This window comes from Diceros bicornis (assembly GCF_020826845.1).
Source record: "Diceros bicornis minor isolate mBicDic1 chromosome 30 unlocalized genomic scaffold, mDicBic1.mat.cur SUPER_30_unloc_1, whole genome shotgun sequence".
Taxonomy (NCBI): Eukaryota; Metazoa; Chordata; class Mammalia; order Perissodactyla; family Rhinocerotidae; genus Diceros; species Diceros bicornis.
The window spans coordinates 259,093-283,312 of NW_026690899.1; the positions used below are offsets into that span (position 1 = coordinate 259,093).

General features: G+C 43.7%; 1 long non-coding RNA gene across 2 annotated transcripts; it reads left to right on the plus strand.

The window, feature by feature from the left end:
* The first annotated feature begins 1,183 nt into the window (after positions 1-1,183).
* On the plus strand, positions 1,184-5,781 carry LOC131402077 (uncharacterized). 2 transcript variants are annotated; one of them, XR_009218250.1, is made up of 4 exons: positions 1,184-1,221; positions 3,714-3,749; positions 5,265-5,386; positions 5,686-5,781. It is a non-coding gene; the product is annotated as an uncharacterized LOC131402077 (long non-coding RNA). The 2 variants fall into 2 exon arrangements; XR_009218249.1 differs by lacking the exon at positions 5,686-5,781 and adding an exon at positions 5,461-5,521.
* The last annotated feature ends 18,439 nt before the right edge of the window (positions 5,782-24,220 follow it).

Below are 24,220 nucleotides of genomic sequence, written 5' to 3' on the forward strand. Positions count from 1 at the left end.
CCGCCTCTTCCCGCCCCTGGAACTGGTCTCCGCCCACAACCTTCGGGCCTGGCTCTGCCCACAGCCCTGTCCCCGCCCACACCCTTGTCCCCATCCACAGCCCCGCCCCTAGACCTGGTCCTGTCCCTGTTGCTGACCCAACCCGCTGCCCGCCCTAGCACTCACTCTAGAAACTAGACACCTCCCTTAAGGTTGGGGTGCGCGGCCCCGCCCCGCCCCGCACGCCGCCTCGACCCGGAGCCCCCAAACGTCCGTCCTCCCCGAACGCCCGCCCGAGACCGGAAGCGGAAGCGCGGGCGGAGCCGTGGATGGAGCCTGGGGCTTCGCGGTGTGTTCCGTCTTCTAGGCACGGATGGGATTCTCGTGGACGTTTGCCCTCAGGGGCGGGCCCCGGTGAGCGCTGGGCGGTCCCGGCTCGGGTAGGGGTCCAGGGAGGCGCCTGGGGCGCGGGCAGCCCCGTCAGGGCCCAGCGTCTCTCTGTCTCCCCGCAGGTCAGTTTCCCCTGGGCTGTTCGCTCAGGGCCCCCGAGGCTGCTGTTCCTCCTGGCTTCGGGCGCCAACGTACCCTCCTCAGAGTCCCCATCACCGTTCTCCATGTGATTTTGTCCCCAGGGGGCTTATCCGCGTCTGCAGGCTGTGTTTGGGTTGTTACAAATGGGGGCGCTCCTGGCATCTAGAGGGGGAGGCAGGAATGCTGCTCAGCGTCCTCCAGGGCCCAGGACAGCCCGACACAGAATTGCCAGGCCCCAGATGTCAGTGGTGCAGAAGTTGGGGTACCTGCTTCAGGGCCTGAAAATCTCCCGAGCCCTGAATGAAGGGTGGAAATTGCTGACAATTCAGCGAGTCACTTACAAGGTCCCTAAATGACAAGCTTGTTTAAAGGGTCCAGAGTCACCAAAATGTCTCTGTCCAGCCAAGTGAGTTTAGTGACTCAAGTGCACGCAGTACGAAGCTGCTTTCTCCCATCTCGGGGAGCAGGTGGCTGGATAGGAATCGGGAAAATCCAGTCACAGCCAACAGTTACAGTTAAATCAGTAAATACAAAAAAAGAAGAGTGAATGGGGTGGCCTTTCCATCCAACACCCTATAAAATGCCTCAAAAGATTGTTTGCGCATTTTTCCCCCCTCAGACATGAAAAGCATCTGTGGAGCTCAAGTTTGAGGTGAAACCAGGCTCAGGGGCCACCTGTTCTCGCTGATCCATGGATTTCTGTGTGACCAGGTGAGTACCCTGTGGACCTGGTACCAAGATGTTCCGGCAGCCTCCGCTGTGCAGAAGACCTGCCAGTGGGGTATCCTGGTCTCAGGTTGTCACCACATGGACTCACTGAGAGTGAGGGTATCTTGAGAAAAATTATTGATGTTTTATGGATTATATTCAAGTGAAGGATGGTAAACTGTGCGTGGTTCTGTGTGGTAAATATTTCAGTAAGTACAGTTATATGCAAATAAGAACATATGAAACAAACGTAAATAACTGCAAATGTGGATTATAGTAGAAAATATAGATTTACTTGCATTGCATAATACTCAAAAGTCAGGATTTATACATATTATAAATACAAAAATGTTTTGCGTGTGTATGTAGTATTAGAAGACACCCCATGAAATACTAGCAGGGATACTCAGCAACATTCCTTAGAACCATTCAATTTGACTTCTAAAATCCTGTAAATCCTCCACAAAAATTTGAAATAGAGGAGCATTCAGGGAAAAAGATGATTTGAACTTCTTTGTATTAATAAAATATTTAAAATTTAATTTGCCAGTAGCCAGATTCATTTTGAGCATTTTTTTTTCTTTATGACATTTCAAATCATTTGGAGGAATACTAAGCAACACTGTAGATTGAAGGGAAGGGCACTAGTCTCCAAAAAGACTGTCCTCACCACCTTGCCTTCTAAAGGGAATTAACTTTGATTCTTGAAACTTTTCTAAAATAATGGTCTGGTGATTCACGTTGCAGAGAATCTTGTTAAGTAATTTTGTATTTAGTTGTTGGCTTCTACTAATTTTCTGTGTGTGTGCCTTTTTCATTCTAGCTTTCTTGTGACGTTCTTGAGGGGAATTTGTGCTTGTCATGCAATAGATAGTCTCTGAGTGTATAATTTATGGTGACCAACCATCCTCGTTTATTCAGGACAGAGGGGTTTTCCAGGACACAGGATGTTTAGTGTTCAAACCAGGGCAGTCCTAGACAAACCGGGATGGTTCCTCATCTCATGAGCCAGGCACTGGGCCACATGCATGGGGACCTGGTGAACCAGAGAGACCTTGTACCACCTTCATGGAATTTATATTGTATTTGGGAATTTGGATTTTGAAATGTTAATGATGAGAGTGATGTGGGAGTTTGGCACAAGGGGACTCAACCTGAGGGGGCAGGGAAGCCCTCTTGAGAAGGACTGATATTTAGCTTGAGAGCTAGAGTTGGGACTGGATTTAGCTAGTTGGAGGGTTAGACTGGAGTGAGGGTGTGGGAGTGTGTTCAAGAAAGTGTTTCAGGCAGAGGGACCCGCATGAGGACACCCCTGAACCAGAGAGCCTGGTGTGTCCATGAACTGAGAAGAGGGATGGCTGAGCCAAGTCAACACAGGGGGAGAGGTGTGAGCCAGACCAGCGAGGGGGACAGGCTGGACAAGGTCAGGAGTGACTTGGGGCTCTGTTCTAAGACCAGTGGGCAGACTCTGGAGAGATGTGAGTAGAAGGATTATGTAATTAGTGTTTGGTCTAAACACGGGGGTTAAAATGGACTTCATGGTTAAGAATGAAGACTTAATAGGCAAGATGGGAGGTGCTGGGAATAAGATTAGGAATAAGATGATTGTTCCCTACGCCTGGCTGATGGCTCTGGAGCAAGAAATAAGTAGAAAGAAAAGACCTTGGAGTGTAGAACCGAGAGAACGTAACGGTACTTTCTTGCCTGCATGTATCAGATGGCACAGGGCACTGACTGTGCTCCTCGCTGCTGTCCGTGCAGACCTGCAGGTGCCCCCTCGCACAGGTCTGTGTGTTCACCCCTCTTTGCCACTCACATGCCCCCCCCACATCGTAAATGAAGTCAGGCCTTACTTGTGAGGGGATTGTCTCACACGAGAGACACCTAGGAGAGCCCCTGCAAGCATCAGAGCAGCCCCTTTAGCATCTCCTTCAGCCTCCTCCCTTGCCCTCTCTCGCCTTCCACACCCAGAAGGACCCCTGCTCAATAGTCCACATCCCCATCTTCTTATTCCCCCAGGCTTGAGAAGGGTGGGGCAGCCACTGGGGTGGACATCATTTGCACCTTCCACTCTGACCCGCGCAGGTCCAGGGCTGGACAGAGAGTGACTCTACTGGGAGTTGAGCCATGAGACCCAGGGCGTCTCCCACCTGGGCTCCTTCACCCTGGATGGGGACAGCCTCTATGTCAGTGGTGAGGGGCTGTACTACAGCCATGCTGTCTCTCCCAGTCGGAGTTCTGTGTTACCTCCTTTGCTCTAAAGTGAGCTATGATCCATCTCTCTATCCACCTGGTCTGGGTTCAGACTTCTCATCACTGTGTGATCACTGGGTCCAGCCACATTCCATCTCGTTGCCGCCCCCCTGAACAACTCACCCCTCTTCCCCTCTGTTTTCCCCTCTGCTTTTCCCACAAAGGTCCCTACATCCTCCCTCTCCTTAATCCTTTATGTTCACCCCAACTCTTGCTCAGCTCGTCTTGCCTTCTCTCCACAGGTTTCACCTATGGAGCCGTGGCCCCGACAACCAACAGTGAGTATTCCTGGCCCTGATCTCCTGGGTCCCATCCGCCTTTGTGGATGGGGAGCACATGTTCTCCTACACCTGCTGTCCTTGGTGAGGGAAGGACCTGGAAGGGCCCTAATTCATCCCTTCTCTCCCTCCCGGGTTCTGGTGGAGAGTCCCAGCCCAGGGTGAGAAAGCCTTATACAGAGACATGTTCTCCACACATTCTGACCCACGTGGTTTACACTTTAATTCTGCTAAAGCGCCGCCCTTGGTCCTCCTTTTCCAGGTATCCCATCCGTCTGTCCAGTTTTCTGCCTGTCCATCTGTCTCTCCTCCGAGTTCAGTCTCTCTTGTTCACCTATCTCTCTCTCTTGGGCCCCTCTCATCCGCAGGCTTGCTCATCCCTCTACTCACACAGTCACCCGTCCCCTCAGTCTCATTTATGCTTCATCTGTGAATGGTGGTAATGGGACAGCCACTGCTGGAGCCCGGGTTAACTTGGGGGCTCCTCCCACTCTACCCCTCCCTGAAGAGAGCCCTGGCCACAGCTCCTGAGCCAGCAACCACGTCCCTCCATACTTGATGATCACCTGTGCTACCAGAAGCCACCACAGGTATCGGGGGCCCCTTTTGCTTCCCAAGAGAAGTTCTCCGGCCCCAATCCCCCACCAGCCAGTTGTGATCCAGGAGCTGGGAAGCCAGGGTGTGAAATTCTGGTTTTAGGGCAATCATGCTGATCACAAAGATTATACCAACGATTCAGTCTAAGGCTAGCCCTCAGAGAGCCCCTAGTCTTATGAAATTAACACACCATTATAATACAATGTGGGATGCTTCGGGGAGAGACACCTGGCATAATTTGGAGGGGAAGAGCTTGCTAGAGAAAGTTTCACCAGAATGAAGTCTTTAAGAATGAATGGGAGGGACCATGGCAAATAAAGGATGAAAGGTTTTCCTGGCACAGTGGATTCCATGAGCAAAGGCTCCGGCCAGAAACAACATGCTGTAAGGGGAGAATTGAAACGAATTTGGTTTGCGTGAAGCATGAAGTTTAAACCGCAGTAGATGAATAAAATGATACTGAACGGTCAGCAGGAGCCAGATTGAGTAGAGCCTTGAGTGCCAGGTCAAGAAGGTTGAACTAAACACTGAAGGCCATAGGGAGCCATGGGTGGTACTAGAGCAGTGGTGGCCCTAGTGAGGTATTCATTTCAGAAAGATTCTTCTAGTAGTCCATGTAGAACATCCTTTAGACAGAGCATCCAGTGAGCCTGCTGGGGTGTTGGTCTGGGTGAAAGAAGTCAAGACCTGAGCTGAGACAGGGATGGAGTATATGTGACGACCAGTGTGCAAGGTGAATGGGTATTACTGGGAGGGAAGAGGAGCTGAGCAGATATGCTGGTTCTGACTTGCGTGACGACATGGGTGGATGGTGGTGCCACTATGAGAGAAGACGACAGATTATAATGAGTGCAGGACTCTGGTCTGGTCTCAGGCCAGCTCTCAGAGATGGCCATTGCTCTCCCTCTTGTCTTGCAGCTTTGGGGCACAACCTGAAGACCCTCACAGTCACCTTCCCCATCTCCACACTCTGGTATTCATCAGACAGGAGCAATGGCTCAGCCATGTTCAACTCCACTGAGAGGGTCCTGCAGAGCCTGGTGGATTAAATCCCACCGAGCCCCTCCTCTAACTCCTGTCCCTCCTGCTCATCCTCCTCCTCCTTCCTCCCCAGCTGGATCATTGTTCAAGAGGAGCAGCCTGGGTCCCTTCTACTCGAGTTGCAGACTGGTCTCCTTCAGGTGAGACCCTCCCCTGAGCATTTGCCCCTAATGACCACTTTTGTGACTACCCCTCTTTGTCTCCCCACTGTCCTCCCATTTCCTCCTTCCAGTTCTGGCCCCCACTCCCAGAGGTTTCAGGACCTCTCTCCAGAGTCCCCACATCCCTCTCTCCCCAGGCCTGAGAAGGATGGGGCAGCCACCAGTGTGACGCCATCTGCACCCACCACCCTGATCCCGTGGGCCACCATCCCTCTGTGCTGGGAGCGGAGAGTCTCCACATTTCAGCTCTTCCTCTCCGTGGCTCCTGGCTCTGCAGCTCAGAGTTTATCCATCCAGAGAGAGCACCAGCTACATTTCCGCATCATCGTCGGGAAGCTCAGCAACCTGGAGCCCACATGCTCAGAGTACACCGCCCTGCCGAGAGACACCCAGGACCAGGTGGGGTCTCCCTCTCCCTTCTCCCCTTGCCCTGAGGGCAGCGTCATTCCTCTGCCTGACTTACATCTGTTACGTGATTGTTTCACCCCTTCACTTTCCCTGCATGTGTGGCTTCTCTCAGTGTCCAGAGGTGATGTTCTAGCTGCCTTGCCCATTTCTCACATGGGTAAACTGAAGCTCAGAAAGGGGAGTATTGTGCCTAGCGTCACACAGTGAGTTAGGGGCAGAGCCAGGATTTGAAGACAGGTCTCCCTTGCCCCAAGGTCTGTGATATTTCACTGGCTCCAGTGGCACCCTGCATCGCCAGGAGACCTCCATCTCACCCACTCTCCCTCGTGTTTGTTCTAGGTCACCAAGCTCTACAAGGGCAGCCAGATGTGAGACATATTCCACTCATGCCTGGTCACCGACTTGATGTAGGTTGAGGAGATTGGAAACATTGGCTGAGCTGGTGGCTGATGACTCTGAGCTCAAGTGACATATCCTTGATCTTGATGTCACTGACATGGTGCCCATTCTGCCCCACATCCCTGTCAGCTAATCCTACCATCTCCTTCCATAAGTTTTTGGGGAATGAGAAAAGCATTATCATTTGGGGCCACCAACCTCCAGCATCCTCCTCCTCCTCCTCTTCTGGAGACTTTCAACAAATATCAGCAGTCTAACTGTGTTCTCCAGTAGTGGAGCCACTAAGCACATGGGGCAATTTAAATTTTTTATACACCTATTGAGATACGGTTCACATATTGTGTGTGGGGAGGAGTGTATTTTTTAGGTTTTTCTATATAAAATATCTTCTCCTCTGCAAAACATATAGTTTGACCTCTTCCCTTCCAATCTGGGTTTCTTTTATTCCTTTTTCTTGCCTAATTGCCCTCTTTATAACCTCTAGTACCTGTGATTAACATATGAGATAAGGGAAGACATCATTTTCTTGTCCCTGGTCTTAGGGGGAAATTTTCAGTCTTTCACCATTGAATATGGTGTTAGCCGTGGGTTTTTCATCGATGCTGTTTATAGGTTGAGAAAGTTTTCTTCTATTCCTAATTTGTTGAGTGTTTACTTTTTTTGACATGAAGGGTGTTGTATTTTGTCAAATTATTTTCTGTATATGTGGTTGAGATTGCGTGTTATTGGCCCTTATTCTATTAATATAGTGTATTACATAATCAAGTTTTCAGATATTAAGCCAACCCTTCAACTAGAGGTGAGAGATTAAGATGTTCTCAAGTCTTTCCCGGGCATGCCACAGCCCTGAGCCCATGTGGCCTTCTAGATGCCGGCAAATACACTGCAGCTTTTCAAAGGCCCCTGTGGACATCTCATTCTCCCAATTTTTCTTCTAAGATTTGGCTGACATCTTGCCTGCCTCAGCTGATATCACTCCCTCAGGCAACTACAATAGAAAACAATTAGCCTTGATTGTTTTTAGGAAGTGCCCTGGGGACGGACTTTCCTCCCTGGGCAAGCTCTGAGTCAAGTAACTACAAGCCCTGAACATGGGGCTTTTTCAGGGAGCTTCCAGGCAGGTCAGCTAGTGAGAGTTCAGCGGGCATGGGTCTTTTGAGAGCTCCAAACCCATTATGGCTGCTGGGCTGCTGGATGTCTCAGCCACTATAGTTCTGAGAATGACGGTTTTCAAAGTTTTGGAGGATATTGTGAGAGCAGGATGGGATAGTGCAAGTTATAGTGCCACAAAGCTGGCTCCCTTTATCAAGATTCCACCATGTTTCTTCACTAAACCCTCCTCAGATATTTACAAGCCGTTGATTAATTTCTAGACTTCTGAAAAGTTGATTTTGACAATTTTTACAGTGTTTTCATTGTTTTTATGCATTTGCAGAAGTCCTTACTCCAAAGTTTCAAAAATGTTCTCCCTGTGGTTATTTATTTATAAATTAATTACTTAAAATGAAATTATGTGAGAAATTCAGTTCCTCACTCACACACACTAGCCACATTTTAAGTGCTTGATAACAACATGGGGCTAATAATGAGTGTATATGGTAGTGCAGACAAAGGTTTACATTATTGCAGAAAGTTCTCTTGGACAGGACCCTGAAGCAGGGAATCTAGAATCAGGGTAGAATTCCAGACACCATTGTTCATCCCTTGTGCCCTTCCATGTCTGTCCCCCACAGTAACCACACTGGAGCAGACTCCCTGTGTACCTTGCCACCTTGGCACAGAGACTGGACAGAGTTGCCAACTATGAGGAATTCCTGTGGCTGACCCATAATGGACCCAGCTGCAGAACTTGACAGTGGACAGGAAGAGTGTTCTTGGGGATGATACGGCTCCCTGGTCATTGGGAAAGAAAGTGAGGCCTTTCCGGGGACTCTGGATGTCTGGGGCTTAGAGAGCATTGAACTTTCTCAGGTTGGCAGGAGGTGGCGTAGCCCCCCAGTCTTTACTCACCATTGAGAGAGACAAAAGGAAACCAGTGTAATATAGGAGGCCCTCACCTTCTCCTAGACAGCTCTGTGACCTAAAGTTAGTCACCTCCCCTCTCTGGACTTTTGTTTCCTTATCTCTGCACTGACGCAACTGGACCAGATGGTCACTGAGGGCCTCCAGCCATGTGTGAAGCAGACTCACAGGTTTGGGGGTGGATGGATTTTCTGATCCACAGGCTATAGTTTGCCAAGTCCCGCTCTAGATGATCACCAATGCGTTAGAACTTTCTGCAGTGGTGGAATGTTCTATATCTGTGCTCTCCAGTGCATAGCCACATGTGGCTGTTGAGTACTCGAAGGATTGTATTGTGACTGGTCTTTATTTTTACTGATTTTTAATGTTACTGAGGTACTAGAATTTCTATTTTATTTACCTAAAATTAATTTTAATTCAAAAGATACTTCTAGCTGCTCCATATCAGACAGCACACCTCTAAGAGGTTGTCTGGGTAGAGGTACAAGTAGAGGGACCTGCACCCCTGTCCCCATGCCCACTGGGTGCTGTGTGTCCTCCCCTCCTGAAGTTTATCTTGTAGCTGGGAATAACAAGAATAGAGAATTGAAACTTATCAATTATTTGATGTGAACAAACTCATACTTGCAGGCGGAAATCAGGGAAGACTTCCTGCAGGAAATTACATTGTAGGTTAATTCTAGAAAATGAATATTAAGCAAATAGATAAAGGAGAAGGGGATGATGTGTTTCTAGGCACGGAAGAACACTTTTGAGTTGGATTTTACAAATTTAGAGAGATCCCATAGGCTTGCCAACTGTGATGACCCATTCTGCCCCCGGCTGTAATAAGAAAGTCCAGCCCAAATTCAGTTCTCTGTGCCCAGAAGTATGAATTTGGTTTAATTTATTACACTTTTGTTCTGTGATAATGGTCTTGTATTTTGTAGCAAAGTATGCTCACATTTTAGAGATGGAAACTAAAATGGTGTGAAACATGATGATGTCTACTTGACTTTAATATTTCATTGAAAACATGTGATGAATCAAGGGTGGCAAGTGTTAATAATTTATACATTGATGCAACATTGTTTTAATTAATTGGAATATACATTGTTAAATCTAGATGATGGATGTTTATGAGACTGTTCCCTTTATTTTTCTGTGTCTAAAAAGTTTTATTAAAAAGAGTGAAACACACCCACATGCATTCTCTATTTCATTCACTTCCAGAGTATTCTCCCAACAGAGATGATGCCTTGACTCAGAAGCCTGGTAAACCTGCAGGAAGCCCCAGCCCATGGTAGGGGGCGAGTATCTTGATGCTGTGCCTCATCGAAGAGAACCATGCACACAGGGTCTTGGATGATGAGAAAAGTTGGCCAACCCTTGTCAAGGACGGTTGAGGCACAGTGGGGTCACCAGGAGCCCTGGGGCAATGACAGGATGTGGCTCACCCCACCACATGTCTCCCCAGATCTCCCCTTCTGGGCCCTCATCCTCATCTGCTTGGCGGGACTCCTGGTGCTCATCACAGGCCTGATCTGCTGTGTCTTGGTAAGACATGACGTGTTCCTTGTCTTCTTACTATTGGGTTGTAAGAGCTCTTTATATATTATAAATACATGTCCTTTTCTAGGGATATGTTTTGCAGATGTTTTCTCCCAGACTGTGCGTGGCTTGACTTCTCCTCCTCCACATGAGTCATTGGGGAAATGTAAGTGACAGTCATCATGAGATTCCACCACACTTAAGAGTGGCTAAAATTAAAATGACTGACTATAGCAAGTGTTGTTGAAGATGTCAAGTCACTGAAACTCTCATTGAGTGCTGGTGAAAAATAGCTTGGATGCGTCTTTAATATTTACATACGTCTACCCAGCCATTCCTCTCCTAGGAATCCATCTAAGGGAAATAAACACATATGTCTATACACAGACTTGTACACACATGTTGATAACAACCTATTTATAGTAGATAAAAATGGAAAACAACCCAAATGTCCATCTACTGGTGAACGGATACACAAAGTGTGATATATTCCCACAGTGGGATAATATTCACCCATAAAGAGGAATGAATTATTTTTTTCTTTTTCAATTATTCTATTGAAACTATAAAGGGTTTTAACATGGTGTAATTTCGGGTGTTCATTATTATTTGTGAATTTCTTATAGACTGCATCGTGCTTACCATCGGTAGTCTAACTTTTATCCATCACCATGCATATGTGCCCCTTTAACTCTTTCACTCAACACCCAGCCCCATTCCCCTCTGGTAACCACTAATCTCTTCTCTTTATCCCTGGATATGTTTATCTTCTACATATGAGTGAAATAATGCTATTTGTCTTTGTCTGGCTTATTTCGTTTATCATCATACCCTCAAGGTCCATCCAGGTTGCTGCAAACAGGACGATCTTGTCTTTTTTTTTTCTGGCTGAGTAGTATTCCATTGTATATAATACATACCACATCTTCTTTATCTGTTCATCTGTAGCAGGGTACTTGGATTGCTTCCATGTCTTGGTTATTGTGAATAATGCCGCAGTGAACACAGGGGTGCATAAATCTCTTTGAATTGTTGGTTTCAGTGTCTTTGGATAAATACCCAGTAGTGGGATAGCTGGAATGTATGGTATTTCTATTTTAAATTTTTTGAGAAATCTCCATACTGTTTTCCCTGGTGGCTGCACTAGTTTGCATTCCCACCAGCAGTGTATGAGGGTGACCTTTTCTCCTTGTCCTTTCCAACATTTGTTATTTTTTGTCTTGGGAGTTATAGCCATTCTGACAGGTGTAAGGTGATCTCTCATTGTAGTTTTGATTTGAATATCCCTAATAGTTAGTGATGTTATACATCTTTTCATGTGCCTGTTGGGCTTCTGTATATCTTCTTTGGAAAAATGTCTGTTCATAGCCTCTGCCGATTTTTAGATTGGATTATCAGTTTATTTGTGGTTGGGTTGTATGAGTTGTTTATATATTTTGGAGATTAACACCTTGTCAGATATATGATTTGCAAATATTTTCTCCCAGTTGGTGGATTGTCTTTTCGTTTTTTTTTTTTTTTTGTGTGTGAGGAAGATCAGTCCTGAGCTAACATCTGTGCTAATCCTTCTGTTTTTTTCTGAGGAAGACCGGCTCTGAGCTAACATCTATTGCCAATCCTCCTCCTTTTGTTTTTTCCCCAAGTCCCGGTTGATAGTTGTATGTCATAGTTGTACATCCTTCTAGTTGCTGTATGGGGGACATGGCTTCAGCATGAGCGGACAAGCGTTGCGTCTGTGAGAGTCCGGGATCCAAACATGGGCCGCCAGTAGAGGTTCGCGTGCACTTAACCACTAAGTCACGGGGCTGGCCCTGTCTTTTCATTTTGTTCATCGTTTCCTTTGCGTTGCAGAAGCCTTTTAGTCTCATGTAGTCCCATTTGTATATTTTTTCTTTTCTTTCCCTTGCCTGAGTAGACATGGTATTGGAAAAGATGCTGCTAAGAGCAATGTCAAAGACTGCACTGCGTATATTTTCTTCTAGAAGTTTTATGGTTTCAAATGTTAGAGTCAAGTCTTTTATCCATTTCGAGTTAATTTTTGTGTATGGTGGAAGATAATGATCTACTTTCATTCTTTTTCATGTGGGTGTCCAGTTTTCCCAACAGCATTTATTGAAGAGACTTTCCTTTCTCCATTGTATGATCTTGGCTCCTTTGTCAGAGATTAACTGACCACAGATGGGTGGTTTTCTTTCTGGGCTTTCAGTTCTGTTCCATTGATCTATGAGTCTGCTTTTGTGCCAGCACCATGCCATTTTGATTAGTATAGCTGTGTAATATATTTTCAAGTTAGGATTGTGATGCCTCCTGCTTTGCTCTTTCCTCTCAGGATTGCTTTGACTGTTCAAGGTCTTTTGTTATTCCATATACATTTTAGGATTCTGTGTTCTATTTCTATGAAGAATGTCATTGGGATTCTGATTGGGATTGCATTGAATCTGTAGATTACTTTAGGTAATATGGACATTTTAACTGTGTTTATTCTTCCAATCCATGTGCATGGAATATCTTCCCGTTACTTCAGGTCATCACTGATTTCTTTCAATAATGTCTTATAGTTTTCATTGTATAGGTCTTTAACCTATTTGGTTAAATTTTTCCCTAGACACTTTTTTCTTTTTGTTGCAATTGTAAATGGGATTGTATTCTTGAGTTCTCTTTCTGTTAGTTCATTATTAGAGTATAGAAATGCAACTGATTTTTGTAAGTTGATTTTGTACACTGCAACTTTGCTGTAGTTGTTGATTATTTCTAATAGTTTTCTGATGGATTCTTTAGGGTTTTCTATATTTACAATCATGTCATCTCCAAACAGCAAGAGTTTCATTTCTTCCTTTCCAATTTGGATTCCTTTTATTTCCTTTTCCAGCCTAATTGCTCTGGCCAAAACCTCCAGTAGTATGTTGAATGAGAGTGGCGAGAGTGGGCACCTTTGTCTTCTTCCTGTTCTCAGAGGAATGGCTTTAAGTCTTTCACCATTAAGTATGATATTGGCTGTGGGTTTCTGATATATGGCCTTTATTGTGTTGAGGTACGTTCCTTCTATACCCATTTTATTGAGAGTTTTTATCATAAATGGATGTTGGATCTTGTCAAATCCTTTCTCTGCATCTGTGGAGAGGATAATGTGATTTTTATTCCTCATTTTGTTAATGTGGTGTTTCACACTGATTCATTTGCGAATGTTGAAACATCCCTGCATCCCTGGTATAAATTCCACTTGATCATGGTATATGATCCTTTTAATATATTGCTGTGTTCCATTTGCTGATATATAGTTGAGGATATTTGCATCTGTGTTCATCAGTGATATTGGTCCGTAATATTCCTTCTTTGTGCTATCCTTGCCTGCTTTTGCTGTCATGGTGATGTTGGCCTCATAGAATGTATTAAGAAGCGTTCCATCTTCTTCAACTGTTTGGAATAGTTTGAGAAGCATAGGTATTAAATCTTGTTTGAATATTTGGTAGAATTCTCCAGAGAAGACAGCTGGTCCTGGACTTTTGTTATTTGGGAGGTTTTTGATAACAATTTCATTCTCTTTACATGTGACTGGCCTGTTCATTTTCTCTATTTCTTCTTGATTCAGTTTTGGGAGGTTGTGTGAATCTAAGAATTTATCTATTTCTTTTAGGTTATCCAATTTGGTGGCATATAAGTTGTTCAGTGTATTCTCTTATTGTCCTTTGGATTTCTGTGGTATCTGTTGTAATTTCTCCTCTTTCATTTCTAATTTTATGTCTTTGAGCCTTCTCTCTTTTTTTCTTAGTGAGTCTGGTTAAGGGTCTGTCAATTTTGTTTCAGTCTTCTCAAAGAACCAGCTCTTTCTTTCATTGATCCTTTCTACAGTTATTTTAGTCTCTATTTCATTTATTTCTGCTCTAATTTTTATTATTTCCCTCATTCTGCTGACTTTGGGCTTCATTTATTCTTCATTTTCTGGTTCTATTAGGTGTAGTTTAAGGTTACTTATTTGGTATTTTTCTTGTTTGTTGAGATGTGCTTGTATTGCTATGAATTTCCTTCTTAGAACTGCTTTTGCTGCATCCCATAAGAGTTGTTTTGTTGTCTTTTTCGTTTGTCTTCAGGTATTTTTTGATTTCTCCTTTGATTTGTTCATTTATCCAATGGTTCTTCAGTCATGTGTTCTTTAGTCTCCACATATTTGTGACTTCCCCATCTTTTTTCTTTTAGTTGATTTCAAGTGTCATAGCGTTGTGGTCAGAAAAAAAGCTTGATATGATTTCAATCTTAAATTTATTCAGGCTTGCCTTGTTTCACAACATATGGTCTATCTTTGAGAATGTTCCATGTACACTTAAGAATAATGTGTATTCTGCTGTTTTGGGAGGGTATGCTCTATGTATATTGATTAAGTTCATCTGATCATATGTTTCATTTAATTACACTATTGACTTGTTGCCTTTCTCTGCATGATCTATCCATGGATGTAAGTGGGGTGTTCAGGTCCCCTGCTATTATTGTGTTGCTGTTAATTTCTCCCTTTGGGTCTATTAAGGGTTGCTTTATATTCTTTTGTGCTGCTGTGTTAGGTGCATATATTTTTATAAGTGTTATGTCCTCTTGGTGGAAAGTCCCCTTTATCATTATATACTGCCCCTCTTTGTCTCTCATAGTCTTTTTTATCTTGAAGTCTGCTTTGTCTGATATAAGTATGGCAACACCTACTTTCTTTTTTTTTTGCCATTTGATTGGAGTATTGTCTCCCATCCCTTCATTCTAAGCCTGTTTGTTTTTAGAGCTGAGATGTGTTTCCTGGAGGCAGCATATTGTTGGGTCTTGTTTTCTAATCCACCCCACCACTGTGTGTCTGTTGATTGGAGAATTCAATCGATTTACATTTAGAGTGATTATTGATACTTGAGGGCTTAATCCCACCTAATCTATATTTTCATTGTTTCTCTTCCATTGTGTTTCTGACTACCATTTCACGTTGGGGGTTTTCATGGAGGTTGTCTCTTTTTTTATGATCTATGGCTCTGCTCTGATTTTTTGTTTGCTGGTTACTGTGGGGTTTGTATGAATAACTCATAGATGAGGTAGTCCATCTTCTGATAGCCTCTTATCTCCATTAGCCTAAGCAGGTTCCATCACTTTCCTCTTCTCGTTATGAGTTATTGTTGTCACAAGTTATTCATTTTTGTGTTGTGAGTTTGTGACTAAGTTGAAGTGTTTATAGTTACTTTTGATGCTTTCCTTCCCTTCTTCTTTTAAGTTATAATTAAGTATTTGGTACCCTGTTGTGAAACAGAGCTGTAGCTTTCTGATTTTGTCTGTCTATTTATCTTTTTGCTCAAAGATTTGTAGACATTTGCCTTCTTTTTATTTCGGGTATGAGGACGTTCTTGATCATTGCTTGTATGGGAGATCTAGTGGCGTTGAACTCCCTCAGCCTTTGTTTATCTGGGAAAACTTTTATTTCTCCATTGTATCATAAGGATCATTTCACTGGATAGAGTATTCTTGGCTGAAAGTCTTTGTCTTTCAGTATTTCTAATATATCATTCCATTCTTTCCTTGCCTGTAAAGTTTCTGCCAAGAAATACGCTGAAAGCCTGATAAGCGTTCCTTTGTAGGTTATATTCTTCTGTTTTGCTTCCCTTAATAGTTCTTTTTGTCATTGGATTTTACCAATTTTACTATTATATGCCTTGGAGAAGGTCTTTTGGCGTTGATGTTATTAGTCGTTCTGTTGGCTTCATGTATTTGTAAGTCCGGTTCTTCCTCAGGTTTGGGAAGTTCTCAGCTATTATTTCTTTGAACAAGCTCTCTGCTCCTTTCTGCCTCTCTTCTCCCTCTGGGATACGTATAATTCTTATGTTGCTTTTATAATTGAATTGTATATTTCTACAAGAATTCCTTCCTTTTCTAAAAATCAGAGTTCTCTCTCCTTGTCCACTGGAAGCATTTCTATATTTCTATCCTCTAAATCACTAATTCTTGCATTCATAATATCAGCTCTATTTTTTAAGGATTCTAGATTTTTTTTATCTTTTTAATTATGTTCTTCATATCCAGATTTTCTGCTTGTTTTTTTTTAATAGCTTCAGTCTCTTTGATGAAGTATTCCTTTTCCTCATTAAATTTATTCCTGAGTTCATCGAACTCTCTGAACATTCTTGCAACTTGGTGAGTTTATTTATGACAGTTATTTTGAACTCTGTCATTTAGATTGTAAATTTCTGTGACTTCAAGTTTCGTTTCTGGAGATTTGTCGTTTCCTTCTGCCCTGAATTGTTACTGTAGTTTCTTATGGTGTTTGACGAACTAATCTTTTGCCTGTGTATTTGTGGTAGTATCAGGTTGCAGATTCCACCTGCTACCGCTGTGGGGAAACGTGAGCTGTGTTTCTGATCCCACCCCATATGCTGGAAGTTGTGTGGGTACAGTGAGTGTTTCCACTTGCTGGGAAAACATTCCCACTAGGCTCAGAGCTGCTGCCACATGGAGGCACGTGTACAGTTGTGAGACTGCAGCACTACTATGGGTATTTGCGCCACCTGAGAAAGCATTTGCATGTGCTCATATATCTGCTGCTGCCTTTTCTTATGCTCATGCAACCTCTGTGTTTGGTGGGTGGGGCTTCTTCATGGGTTCTGAGCATTGGCCAATCATTGGGACTGCAGTGGCATGGTGCGTTTTCCAACCATTCAGGAAAGCATTCATGTGCGGTTCCAGGGCTCAGGCCAACCCCTCCCAGAGTTGCACCAAGGCGCATTCCTAATTTGGGGATGCAGCATTACTATTGGCTCTCACACCAACATGGGATGTGCTCGGGTGTGTGCACAGTGCTGCCAGGGAAGGGTTGGGGATAGGAATGAATTCATAGTACAGGCAATGACAAGCATAAATGTCAAAATATTTATGCTGAGTGAAAGAAGCCAGTAAAAAATGAGTACATAGTATATGATCCCATTTATAAACATTTTAGTATGTGTTTGCAAACGGCAGGGAAGGAGGAATTAAAATGAGCATGAGTAAATTTGGCTAAGATAGCGTTCCTTTTCTTGATTGTGGTGATGGTTCAATAAGTTATAATCAAAATGTATCAAATTGAACACTTTAAATGTTTGCAGTTTTCTGTATGTCGTTAAAACCTCAATTAAGCTAGAGCATGTAGGGGAAAGAAAGGGAGAGAGAGCCGAACGAGGGAAAAGGGAAGGAAAAGAAGGACTGAGTGTGAAAATTAAGTGGAAAAAAAAAGAGGGAGACACAGGAGGCATCGGGTCTCTGTGGCTTTGGCATCTCCTTCCCCTGGAGTCTCCCATACTGGGCAGCTGACTGGACCATTCTGATGCACTCTCCTCACCTCACAAGTCACTGTCTGCCAGCGGAAGAAGGAGGGCGACAATGAGGTCCAGTGACGATGCCTGGGTTATTACCTGCCTCATGGCGACCTACGGAAGCTGTGATGACTAGATATGACTAGAACTGAGTTCCCTTTTTCCCAGCTGGTTTCCAGAGGTGCTTGACTGGAACAAAAAGAAACCACATTGGACGGACACAGGCTCCGAGCCTTTCTAGACTTGACCCCTGACTGGCTCACAGGGGACTAAGTTGAAAGGTTTCACCTTCCTTAAGTCCTGAAAGTGACTGCAACTTCTGTCCTGTGGTGTCACACCAGTTCATCCCTCAGGGACACCAGAATCGGTGAAACCAGCACAGACGTTGCCATCATTTAAAATCGAATCCAGACTTCAGTGCAAGGTTTCTCTTCTTAGGAAACTTTGAAACATCCTTCCCCTTGACTCTGTGCAGCCATCACACCCCTCTCGGTTCCTCCATATTCCTCCCCCACTGAAGACCTGGCAGTCTCAGGTTCCCCCTTTTCTGCTTCATTCTCTGAAGCTCAGATTCACCGGGAGTTCCAGATCAGTCTCCCTCGATGGCTCCTCTCCCCACTCATGGCTCCTCTGTGACGAGAAACAGACCAAGATGGGAGGAGTGGGTGAGACATGACTCTGCGTTCAACTTGCGCCTTGGGAGCTGAAATGACTAGGTGTCTGGGAAGCTTGAATCCCAGAGAAAAACCAAGGCTCTGGGAAGAGAGTATCTGCTGTGGATGTAAAAGTGAATAATACTCGGTGGGAGAAATTGAAGGAAAAGAAAGAGTCTTTTTTCATCTTTCTCTGTACAGAGTCCAACTAGCCTCACAGCAGAGGCTTCCCAACAAGCAGACCAGATCATCCCAGGCATGAGGCAGGCTGCGCTGTTCTGCAGTGGGTCTGTGGGAACAGCTTATATTATCTGTACACACTGTGCAGACGACCACAGCTGAAGATACCCAAGGGCTGAGAATTAAAGTAACAGTGATGACACTCTCTCACAATTTTTGTGTATGAGCCTCACATTCTCAATCTGAAGCAGTGATTCTCCAAGAATGCATACTATGAAGATTCTAATGATTAATAATATTAATATGTTATTATTATACATTGCATACATTATACCTTATATACTGTACATTATAATTATAAATTAATGTATAATTATTATTATACATTAATATTATATATTGATTATTATAATATCATTATAATGATTGATAATAGTTATCATTATTGACTAATTTCTTCTAAGAAACATGACTGGAAAGCTCTGCACGTATTATCTCAGTTACAGTCACAATTTTAGGGATTTATTCCCATTTTAAGCTTAAGATGTGGAGGCTCAGAAATATTAAATAACTTGACAAAGAAGGAAAAAAATTACTACAAACCTAAAGTAAACACCTATTCAAACTATGTGTCAAAGAAAGAAAGACGTTTTCTGACTTACAAAGAGACTCAAAGTTGACCACCCACAGGCCTGCAGTGAAAGAACCGGTAAAGAATGTACATCAGGAAGAGGAAAGGTGAACCCAGGAAAACATAACAGGAGTCATGAGGAAAGGAAAAAACCGTCTGTCTAATTTAGTATTAGTTTTAAAACAAGACATTAAAAACATTCGAACGAAAATTCCATATGATTACCACATGGAAGAATAGAGGAGAGAAAATTTAGCTAAAAGATAACTCATTTTTTAGGGAAGATATAAATACTAAGATACTCTATTATTGTTTAACACATTGCTCTCAGAAACTGATAAAACTGTGGGACAAAAGTTAGTAATGATAAAGAGGATTTGAAGAGTGCAACATACTCGATCAGGCAAATAGGCAAATCCCAACACCCTGGCTTGTTGTGAGACTTGTGATGCTGAAAACAGTCGTTCTCCTGACAGCATGATAACACAATGGCATATCAATTTTCATGAATCAAATGTCCAATACATATAAATCTAAAAAAAGGGACAATCCAGTATTTCATTGTATGCAACTGTGCTTCCACGTGCAACAAATACCAGAAAAATAGAGACCCAGAACTAGGTGTCTTTTTTGAGAAGACAGAAATAACAGCTCTTTCGTGAAATATTATGTTGGAATCTCTTGCAATATTACACAAAAAGGACAATCCATTTGGACCAGCTATGTTTTCTCTGTGACTGTGAGGGCAAAACTCTAAGGAATCCCCTGATTGTGATAAATATTGGTCTTAAAATACAAATAGATAACACTCAGTAAAGGAAAATGAGAGAACAAAATGAGAAAGAAAGATCTCCTTTCTCTCCTCATCTGAAACCTAATCTCTCACCTCAGAAGGATCACTGTCTGTATCTTCTCTGTCATGCAAAGGAATCAAAGAAAAGAAAATTATTGGTATATATTAAAGTTTCAAGAGGTCAAAGCAAGAAGACATCAGGACCCTTGCGGAGGCATTAATGTAGTGTGAGCTCCATGTCATCTGCGCCGTCTTCTGTTTTCTTCATCGTGTTTGTCGGGATGTCCTTCAGGGCCCCTCACTCACCCTGCCTCGCTAGTGAGTGTGTCTGCATCAGTGCTACCGCCAGTCTGTCACTTGACGTCTTCACTTTCCCTTCCTGTTTCCTGATATCTTCCTCAGTCACCAGAAGACGTTTGCAAAGGAGCTGTGGGATGTACAGACCAGCTCCTGGGATCATCTCTGCTGAATCTGAAGTTCAGGCAGGGGTGGGCATGGGACTGGAGTTCAGAACACCTGCGAGGTCACCTGGCAGGGATACACCTGTGCTAGTAGGTGTAAGGTTGGGCAGGGATTTGGCAAGGTCCAAAGCACTTAACAGTTCCCCTGTACTCTGCAGGCCTGGAGACCTTGCAGTCTCTTCTGCCAGCAGAGTTGTTGGGGCTGCTCCAAGGTTTCCTCCCTTTGCTGACATCTGACCTCATTGCCAGGATATGATGTGATTCTAGTAACTGGCCTCTTGAATATGCAACTGTACATTCTCAAAGGGATGGAGATGTTCAAACCAGGCTTTGGTTTAGATTGCTTTCCACAATCATTTCACTTCCTCTGTGATGATTGGACCATCATACTTCTTTTCCTCTTACCCTAAAAAAATAATTTGTGAAAGTGGATCAGAGTTGTAAATGAAGTCTGCCTTCGTAGGACAATTATAACAGATGCCTTGTACGTCTACCCTCCCTCTCTCCCTTTAGGGATTAATCTGACCTATGTCCTGGGACATCATCAAAGAGATTTGGGTCAAGAAAAGAAACCACGAGGTCAAAACTCAGCACAACGGCAGGTCATTTCTTCCCCCCCATGTTGTTAGACACTTATGTGTATGACTTTATTCTCTTTTTGTCCTTGTTACTCTCAACAACAAAATCCTTGGAGCTTCCTGTCAGGACACATGGTCCCCAGTCTTTTTCTAAATCCCAAATCATACCATTCTTCTATACTATATGAGTATTCATTTGATTAACCCATTGACCAGTTGGTGTTCATAGCTCCATTAGAGCTTAAATCAGTGGTGAAATTATCATCCACCCCACTCCTAGTGACTCTTATTTGACAACTGTGAACATTAAATCTCAGTGCAGACAATGTATGTCTGAAAAAACTCAACTTACAAATGGAGATTGTACTGTAAGTGGGAAGTACACACTGGATTTATGAAACTCAGGAAAAAAATGTAAACTCTCATTATTAAGTTTTGTATAGACTGCACCCACATTGATAATATCTTGGTTATAGTGGGTTAAAATATACTATTAAAATTAGTTTCACCTGTTTGTTTTCATGTTTTAAAATGTTACTACTAAAAAATATTTAAATTCCATAATATAGAGTGCTTAATGTTACTATTGGACAGTGCTGGTGAAGCCATCAGTGAAAAGAAAGTCCAGAGAAAGTGATTAGGGAAATTTTTTCCCTAGAAAAGGAGTCTACACTGGCCCACACTGCCAGATGCAGCAAAAAGTCTCATACACACACGCGCACACACACACTGACAGAATGAAACAAACCTTTTCCTAGAGTCCCACCAATTCTCACATGGTATGAGGTTGTACTCTTACTTACTCCTAAGTAGACTAATCTCAAGAAAGAAGGCAGAAGTCTAGGAAAATTACCAGTTAGGAAGATCTAAAACCAGAGACTAAAGCTCAAGATAAGTGGTGAATTTCCTGTCGTGGCTTCTGTTATTAATTCAATATGTTAGGGAGACTTTTCCAGGGAGGGTTGTTTTAAAACTCACTTTTTCTTTACTATGTAAAAATAGACAGGCTATGTAAAGAATAATTACTCTAGCCAATCAATGAAAAAGAGATGATAGATCACGAATACCCTTATTATAAGTCACTACTGGATTAGAGAGTCATGGAACAGCTGACATTGTGTTGATTTGGCCTTAATTATGCTGATTCTGATTTCATGACCGTCATATTGATTGTATTATGCTAGAAGCTATGAAACTTCCCAGCCCCTCTACTATTTAACCACCACGGCCCACCAACCAGACCAGTCCTTGCTGACACATCCCCTGCCTCCATCCCTTCTGACAACACCTGGAGGATTTTCCCCAAATCCCACTCTGTCCCTGAGCTCTTCTACCTGCCCCAGGGCCAAGGAATCATTTTCTCCAAGGATCAGGCTCTTCGTGTGCCCAGATCTGGGGATGGCACTTCTCCCTCTAGTGAAGACAAGGATCAGAGTGCAGACCCTGTGAGCTGCAGCACTTGGACAAAGACTGGGGTTTGCTGACAGAAAATAACCTTTAGTGGGCACGGTTACCAGAGTCCAAGAAACCCCAGTCATTCCTCCAGGGACTGAGATGCAGGAGAGAGCAGGAATGTCTGTGTGTGGTTCGGCTTGGGAATGCCTGTAGGGTGACATAGGTGACATTGGTAATGCATTCGCCAATGTTGTTCACTCATTTATTCATCGTATGTCATGGAGTGCTTTCTACATACATCCAGGCAACAGTATCACCCTCTGGGGCTCACAGGCAGTGTCAGAAGAATTTCTAAATTTTATTTCTAATATATAGGTACAGCACTGGTAATACGCTAGGTGTTCCAAGCATTTTTCAAACATTAACTCCTTTAATGCTCTCCATAAACCTACAAAATAGGTATGCTGATCATTATTGCCAACTGAGAGATGAAGAAACTGAGGCACCAATCAGGTAAATAACTCGGTCAACACTAATATCTAATGAGGGATTGAGCTGGAATTTGGACGTGAGGAGTTAGCTCCATAGTCTGTGCTCTTAACCATGACATTTACTCTCTAAAGACTTCACATCATGAAAAAATTTGATCAGTTATTCATTTTCTTGGTGCACTGAGTAGCCACACTATTTTATCTGTGTCTGAAAAATAGAATACGTGCATAGAAACTACTGCACATACACACTGATATTACATCTACCTATGTCCACAGTCCCTGAAAATTAATAAAGAGAACATTTCAGAATGTTTCTTTCCCAGGTTGGGAGGACTTTGAGTAAATATCAGTGTTACTGTAAGAAGCTGAGGACAGGCTGGGAGTGGGTCTCAGGGGAAAGGTGTCCTCAGGAGTCCCGATTGAATGACAACATTGATGGGAGGGTCTCAGCAGTGACTGAATTCAGGATCTGGTGGTGTTTTAACCTGGTGCTTATCTTCTGGCTCTGGGTTTATGGTGATGCAGCACAGGGAGAGGGGATGGTTCACTGTGTTCTTGGGGAAACCAGACCCATGAAAGAGAGGGAATGATGATTTCCTTAAACAATGGACTCATGGTGAGAAAAATTCGGCCTGGAAGAGACAGTCGTGTGCTTGCTATAACCAGAAGGAGTTGCCTCTGCTTCAGCCAAAACACACAGCCCTTCATCATGCACTCATTTTAACTCAATGGGAGGAAGGAGGAGGAAATCATGTAATGCTCTTCTGGATGTGAGATCTGTGATGGTAGAGACTGTGCTAGGAGGTTCTGAAAGGCCTCTCTGAGGCATTTCAGCCCTTTGCTGTGACCAGAATGACAAGTGTAAGCACCCCTGTGTATGTCTGGGAACAGTTAGTGTGTCAAGGAGAAGGCTCCCTGGTGCAGAGACTCACAGGAAGAAGCGAGTTTGACTAGGGAAGGTCAGAAATGTGGCCAGTGTGGCTGGAGGGAGCCTGAGAAGAGAGAGTGAGGGGAGAGAGGAGGGTGATCAGGCTGGATCCTGGGACACGGTAGACTGTTACTTTCTGTTCCTCTGTGACAACATTAATCCAAAACCTAGCACCTATACAGTACAAATATATACCATCTCATAATTTCTGTGAGCCAAGCATCTGGCATGGCTTAGCTGGGTGCCTCTGCCTCAAAGTCTCTGTGAAGCAGGGTTGTGGTCTCAACAGGGCTCAAATGGGGGAACATTCCCACACAAGATCACGCACATGGGTTTTGCCAGGATCCATTTGGACTGAGAGTCTGAGCTCATGTCTGTCTTTTGGCTGGACACTCCCTCAGTTCTCTCCTATGGAGCCTCTACATAGTGCAACTGAAAACATCAGCACTTGCTCTCTCAATTCTGGTGATTTGATAGAGAGAGAGAGAGAGAGAGAGAGAGAGAGAGAAACAGAAGGAGGGAGGTAAGTAGGGAACCCAAGTAAGCCAGTAAGCAGGAAGTGACAGACGTTTTGTAATTAAAACTTGGAAGTGACATCCCGTCACCTTGGCTGTGTTCTGTTGTTCAGAAGCCGGATACTTACCACTTAGTGGTGACACAATGATGTGCACTCTAGGAGGCAGGGAGCATTGGGAACATTGTGGAGGCTCCCACCACATAGGCCAACATGAGCCTCTTGGGACTGATTCTGAGTAAAACAGGGGACCCTGGAAGGGTTAATGCCAGTGGATCACAATGTCTGAATTTCCTCTAATTTCAACCCCTTCAGGATGCAGACCTGAATATGAGGCTCAGAGTGGCAGTGACTTACCAAATTTCACACATCTGGGACTTAG